Below are 7245 nucleotides of genomic sequence, written 5' to 3' on the forward strand. Positions count from 1 at the left end.
AAATTATTTAGAAAAACAAGTGTTATTTTATGATTGGTCCTTAGTTGTGCTCATTTGAGTTTGAGTCTTATCCAGAAAACCATACTTTCTCGGTCTCCCAACCTTTACGGATAGGCCCTCCATTTAAATCATTCGATACTTAATATTTTTTGAAGTGCAATACTATTCAACATGATGTTAAAATTAAGGAGTACTCTGTTAAATTTTGTTATACATCATGTTAATAATTTAATCCATAATGTGATATTTTTTTTAATAATTTCAGATTAAATGGCTGTAATTATAAGAAAATATGCTGAAAATTTCCACCCGAACATTTTGAATTCTTCTCAAGAGAGAAAAATCAGATTTTGTCTCATTTTCTTGACACAGGAATTGTGAAGGGCTTAGTCTAAGTTTGTGCCTTCAATCTAAAGAAAAATAATAAAAATCCAAATCAAAAGTAGCCTCAGTGATGCAATATATTGCTAATTATTTTTCCTGGGTTTACATTCACCGTAATTCATGTTTTATGGAACAAAAACAAGAGGCCCAATGGGCCTGAATCGCTCACCTGGTATTAATCTCACACTTGTAATCTTAAAAGTGGACTTAAATACAACTCCAGACAGAATATCAGGGTTTGATTCATAAGAACCTTTTAAAAGATTTAAACATATGACGCCTGTGACCTTGAATGTAGAATAAGGACACTAGGTTGAACAGAGTTTATAGTCTTCCAACCCAGCATGCTTCTAGCAAAATATCATTACCCTGGACCTTTTGGTTATACAGAAAAAATAATTTAAAGATTTAAACATATATTGACCACTGTGAATATGGGCGGAGGTAATTCATCCTAGCATGTTACTGGTCAAATATCATCACCCTTGGCCTTTTGCTTACTCAGAAGAAGTCAGTCAAAGGTTTTAAACATATTAACCCCTGTGACCTTGAATATAAGTCAAGGTCATTTATTTGAACAAAATTGGAAGCCCTCCATCCCAGCATGTTACTGGCCAAATATCATCACCCGAGGCCTCTTGGTTATTCAGAAGATGTTGTTTAAAGGTTTTAAACATATTTGACCCATGTGACCTTGAATATAAGTTAAGGTCATTTATTTGAACAAACTTGGTAGCCCTTCATCCCAGCATGTTACTGGCCAAATTGAAGCACCCTATGTCTCTTGGTTATTCAGAAGAAGTTGTTTAAAGTAAAAAGTTTACGCTGGACGGTCGATGGACGCCGCACCATGCCATAAGCTCACCTGGCCCGAAGGCCCGAAGGCCAGGTGAGCTAAAATCTATATATATATATTTTAAAAGATCACACATTTAAAATGCAAATGGCAGTAGAACACATTTGAAAGGAAAAGGGCGAATTTATAACGGTATTGACCAACCCTTCAAAATAGTCGGGAGCACATCACATCGCGCAACTTTGCCATTTCCGTGTCACCCAATGCTAATAAACGCGACCCTCGAAGACATTCTGAACGGTTTGCTGTTCTAAAAACTGCATAACTGCGAATAACTTTTCTTAATCACTTGAAATTATAAAACGTCTAACCACGAAAGTACACAGATACGATATCTCGTTTCAAGTGATCTGAAAGGCCGAAAATCGGCACTTCGACATGGTGGTTCAAGGCGATGCTTAGATACTTTCTAATCAAGCATATCGGACGTATTTGTGTTTGCTACGGTAAATGTACTTAAGGACTTCCAACCCTTCGTAATACACATGTTTTTCTTGCCGTATTTTCTTGCTGTCATTTTCGTATTGTGTACCGGGCATTCTATTACCGGGTAAACAATAGTACACGTGCGTGACGATGATATGTCAACATCCAATATCGATAAAACAATAACACTGCTGATGAGGTGATTGAAGTGTTGACGAAGTTTAAAACGGATTCTTATGTGCAAACTTTCGAAAGGCAAACTACCAAACATTATCTTGTATTGCGAGGAGCAACTTTCAGATATGAAAGGAAATTGTGTAGGAGAGGGAGGGAGTGTAATCGGCATAGACCGAACCTTTAATTTGGGTAAATGTTTTGTTACACCGATGTCTTATAAAAATCAGGGTGTGGTTCAGAGGGAAACGGGAGATCATCCTATCATGCTAGGCCCGACTCTCTTGCATTGGGAAGGGGAAAAGCCTACATACAGCTTCTTTTTTGGTCACTGACAATGTTGTAATTGGCACAGATGAGAAAAAGGCAATGACTGCTGCTCTCCGTGAAACTGTCAACGGTTCCACATTTTTGCTCTGTACAAAGCAGCTGAAAGAAAATGTTGGTAGGTTTTTAGAAAAGTCTGGAACCCCACTTAAGACAAGGGAAGCGATAAACAGATTAATTTTCGGGGAAAAAGGGGTAGTGTATAGCAGAGACTCGCTTCAATATGATATGAGAGTTGACGATCTATCTTTACATTTCGAAAAATATCTTCAATTTAAGATCTATTAGCAGAAATATTTGGAACCAAATATGAAATCAAAAGTTATGGAACCAGTTAGCAGACCCCCGAATGGAAGCAACATAACCTGCCAACTCTCATGGACAAATTGGACAAATTGATGCTAGTCTCTAAAATGCAATTGTTAGATATTAGAAGGGCATTACACGGCACGGGGAAATACAATCATCTCGAACAGTTAATTCGACTGTTGCTAACTTCAGCTGTCCAAAACCCAAAGAAGGTGGTGAAAAAACCCAAATCAGCGTAGACGTAGACGCACAGAACGAGCTCTAAAGCATAGCAAGAAATTGTAGTTTCCAGTGCTGTACACAATAGCGATACGTTAACAATTTATACATAGTTATAATATTTTACGGGTTTCCGATTAATTTTCTTCTCAATTAAGTATTAGTTTTGGTTAAATGATATCAATATAATTACTTGAAATGTCCATATATCCATTAAATCAGCATAAAACTTACATTGTTTATACAGTTATTTTTTGTCGTTTTCCCTCAAGTGTCCTATTCTGGGTACTGTCCTGTTTATGCAGAATGACGATATGTTACAGGTAAATGCATATTTGTTCATCACAGGCACCGGTAATCAGGGTTCAAGACGGACACGCTTAATAATACCTTATTAAAATTTAGGGTGGCGGGGGGTACTATTGTATTATGTTAAAATAGGTAGTTTTATTTACCAAACTTTTGGTGAACTTTAAAGCCAAATAAATAAATAATTGTTCCTTTTGTATGAATTATCAATATCATTGTTTTAAATAATNCCCGCTCATGTGATAACATAATACGTCCCCGTCTTCGACGGGCGTAATAAAAATACAAATAATAGAAAGGTGTATTAGTTTTGTACATTGTATAATAGATATGACATTTGTTTCTTCTCTTTATATTTGTATCCCTTACTTTACTCTCCATTTAATATAATTTTAAAAAAGAAGAAATATCTAAAAGCTGTTAGTGCTACATATAATTCCCCAAAACACTTGCATGAAAAAAATATATCACAGTTTCTGTTATGGTAAGAGAAAATGTTTAAATCAAATGTAGTGTTATTATTTCCTCTAAAACTGTATTTAATACTGCTGTCAGTAAATTTGATCAGAAATTAAAACAGCATTTTTATTTCGGCCCTTCTTCCTTAAAAACAACAAATCCGGATTTTCATTCCGCTTTCCGGTCTGTACTTGACACAATCCAAGATGGCGACCGTCACTAACTGAATACACACGCTATTTCAGCGTTTTAAATGCAATCATATGCGAGTAAATTAATATATAATAGCTATAGCAAGTGTTTGTTTTGTTAATCCTACACTAGTTACTTCAATTAATCACCTATTGACCATGCTAAACGGATTCCGTGTTAATTGCTTTAGGCTCCAGTGAGCAGCTTGCCGGACACCTGTGGGCTTGTCGTCCGGTCCCCCTTCCCACTAATTATAATGGCAATTTCTATTTCAAATACGTTACCACAGTCATTATAATGCATATTTCAACCCTACCTGGCTCTTTACATTAAAATAAAGATCCCCCCTGGAGAATCCCTGGAAAACCCCACAAATCAGACGGCAGTATTCACGCACGTGTTCAGACACGAGCCCATGCTTCCCACTTCATAATTCATTCAGCCTTCCGTGTTTAAGGACGTGTTTTGGTTCATACTACGGTCTTTGGGTCCCAACTTCTACAGGCGTTATTTGTCCCGATATGATTATTTTATCCTTTATATACTATTACTTATTACCCTGGGGTTCGTTTCTGCTGGTTCGGCCCATACCGGGGCCGTTCTTGGCAGTTAGTCTCGTTGGACCTGGACCTTTTTCTCAACCCCACCCCCTTCCGTTTCGTCGGTCGACGTGGTTGAGGGTTTGGGCTCTGTCCCGGTCACCACGGTGACTAAGGGACAGCCTTCTCTCCTCATTTGTGGTGGGAGGGCAGGTGGCTACACATTCCGTTGGTAATGTTGGGCTACAGTTTTGTTTGCTCTCGGGGTTCCCTGCATCCCTGATGTAGCCCCTGGTGCGGTGATATCAATTCGCAAGCCGTTCACCACTGTGCAGCATTTGATGCCCGGTCCGGTGGTAAGTGATGCCTTGGCTGGATTTTACGGTGGTGTGAGCACTGGTGTGAAAACCCATGCTCCCAGCTCTATCCCTTGTGCTTCCTCCCTGGGTTTTCCTATGGTAGGTGCCAGCGCGGCTGCGTTTGGCTTTGCCGGTGCATGTTGCTCCCCTGGTGGGTCTTGTTTTACTGGCCCTACAGGTTTTGGCCCTGCTGTAGGTCAGTCTGGGTGGAGTTTGCCAGGTCAGCCAGGTGTGGCTTATGGCGGCGAGTGTGCAGGTGACCCTAGGTCCCCCCACCCCCCAAAAAACTGATCCTGCCACCGGGTTTCGGGCATCATGTTGGTGGCTATGTTCAAGCGACCTCTCTGGTTAATTTGGAGTCATTGGACTCGTTTGGGTTGCACTCGGAAGGCCCTTCCGATGTGCGGAATTTATGAAGCTTCTGGGGGACGGGTTGTGCCCACTCCCTTCCCTAGATTCGGCCGTCACGGAGCGCACTTCGCTCCATCAGAGCGTGTTGCCTCCCCTAGCATCTGCTAGGTCTCTTGCGGAGGTACGAGGCGTCGCTTTTTGTTTGTTTGTTTGATTTTGTTTAACGTCCTATTAACAGCTAAGGTCATTTAAGGACGGCCTCCCCTGTGTGCAAGATGCATGAGTGTAGTGTATGTGTGTGTATTTTGGGAGGCTGCGATATATTTGTGTTTATCTCCTTATGATAGCGCGGAACTGATGCCGACTTTATAGTGCTACCTCACTGAAGCATACTGCCGAAAACACCCAGCAGGACGCCCCACCCTGTCACATTATACTGACAACTGGCGAACCAGTCGTCCCACTCCTAATTTGCTGAGCGTTAAGCAGGAGTAGAAACTACCATTTTTAAAGACTTTGGTATGCCTCGGTCAGGGGACAGAACCCAAAGCCTTCCTCACAGGGGCGAACGCCCAACAAATGGCCAAAAGTGAGGCATTGTCAAGGGAACCATTAGGCAGAAGAAAGTTATTTAGAAAGGAGAGAAGAGATAAGGTCGCAAATTTAGTTGCCTCTTACGATCATGCAATGTGGGGCAGCAGGTACAATTCTTACGCCCTACCTGCAGGGTCGCTTCGTCCCTCGCTCAGGTCAACGCTTGATTAAAGCAGAAGGTGAGCATGGCTCGCAAGCCTTTTTCCCTCTCTGCTTTACAGGTCGTCGTTGCCGATATCGCAGATTCAGCTGCAGATACGTGTCGCATTCACGACCCAGTCCTAGCCCCTAACTCCGTTCCCTTGAGAGGGATCTGGATAAGTGGCCGGGACAGTGTGTTAACCAGGTTGTGATGGGGCCTAGGAAGCATCTCCTTGGAGCGTCTCCTTAGGCTGGATCTCCATGTTCTGTCCTACGCAGACTGGTTTACTTCTGCGTTGCTGGCTGCAAGCTGCAAATCGGTGGATCAGCTCCCGAGCAAGGCTAGACTGATGGAGCGCCTCAGTCAGGCAATTTGCAAGGCACATCTTGATGCAATGGCCTTACTGTCGGCTGCCATGTCACACCTTGGTTTTTGAGGATGCACGCCACAGTTCTGCGGGCAAGGGCGCTGACAGGAAGAGGCAGGCTTCTGGGGTTTCCTTAGGGGGCGTGGCAAAGCGAAATTTCCCAGAGGTAGGAAGGGTTCCCGACTCTTTCTTGCCCTTTGTAACTCCTTGTCCACTGTCTGTCCGCCAATGTGGTTTGGGAAGGGCTAGATTGGCTCCTTCGGGATCCACCTCTGGCGCGAGAGCCTATCTTTGTCCCTTCTCCCTCTGATCCAGGTAAGATGGTGCCTCTCAGGGATTTCAGCGATTTTGTTAATTAACTACCTATTTATTTTACAATATAGTATTACAATTTGTACGGTATGACCAAGATCAACCCAGTTGTTTTATGACTATGTTATGACTATGTATAACATTAAATAGTATTGATCGATCATCTCCGAAATAAAATATAATTATATTTATCAATGTTACGAGATATCTCCGATGGTTGTTGCGACGCACAGATGTGTGTGTGTGTGGTCGTGTGTAAAGGGGCGTGGCGTAGTATTGTAATACACAGTGGCCTGAGTGGCCCGTGTACCACGTTTTCGCTATTCAGGACGTACCTGGACAGTAAGATAGACAGTCTGAAGGCAAAAACTTTCGTCGAGGACACTGAGCAAAGAAGGCCAAGTCAGACAAGACCAGGAAACAAGGTACAGTTTCAGTTCAATGAGGAACTGGAGACGGACGTGGGCAGGCTCCAGTGTAAATTAAATAATCGTGATTTGGACGGGTGTGTCGAGTTGGCGGCAGACCTGAAACGTAAAATATACAAACATAATAAATTGATCCGCTTGGCGGTTAAGTCACCAGCTGGGTGGCAGATTGTAAAAGAATATATTTCGGACGATTTGGCGTCTGACAGTGAGAATGAGAAAAGGATCCGTCAGGCAGAGAACAGGGCCCTCAGGAGCATCAAACAGAAGAATGAATTTCGGAAGCGGAGTTCTACTGCTGCTTTCAATCTTGGTAGCAATTCCGGTGCACGTAACGGTTCCATACCAGCAGCCTCTGGTTCAGCACCTTTTCAGGGGTCCTACGGAGTCAACGTTCCCCGCAGGGAACATTGTCTAATTTTGTATTATTNTTTGTATTAGCAGTAGGTGTGGTCTCCGAGGGGGGCAGAAGGGCGGGGCCCAATAGGAAAAATAGAG

Source organism: Mizuhopecten yessoensis, unplaced genomic scaffold, assembly GCF_002113885.1.
Source record: "Mizuhopecten yessoensis strain PY_sf001 unplaced genomic scaffold, ASM211388v2 scaffold10803, whole genome shotgun sequence".
In the NCBI taxonomy this organism is placed as follows: Eukaryota; Metazoa; Mollusca; class Bivalvia; order Pectinida; family Pectinidae; genus Mizuhopecten; species Mizuhopecten yessoensis.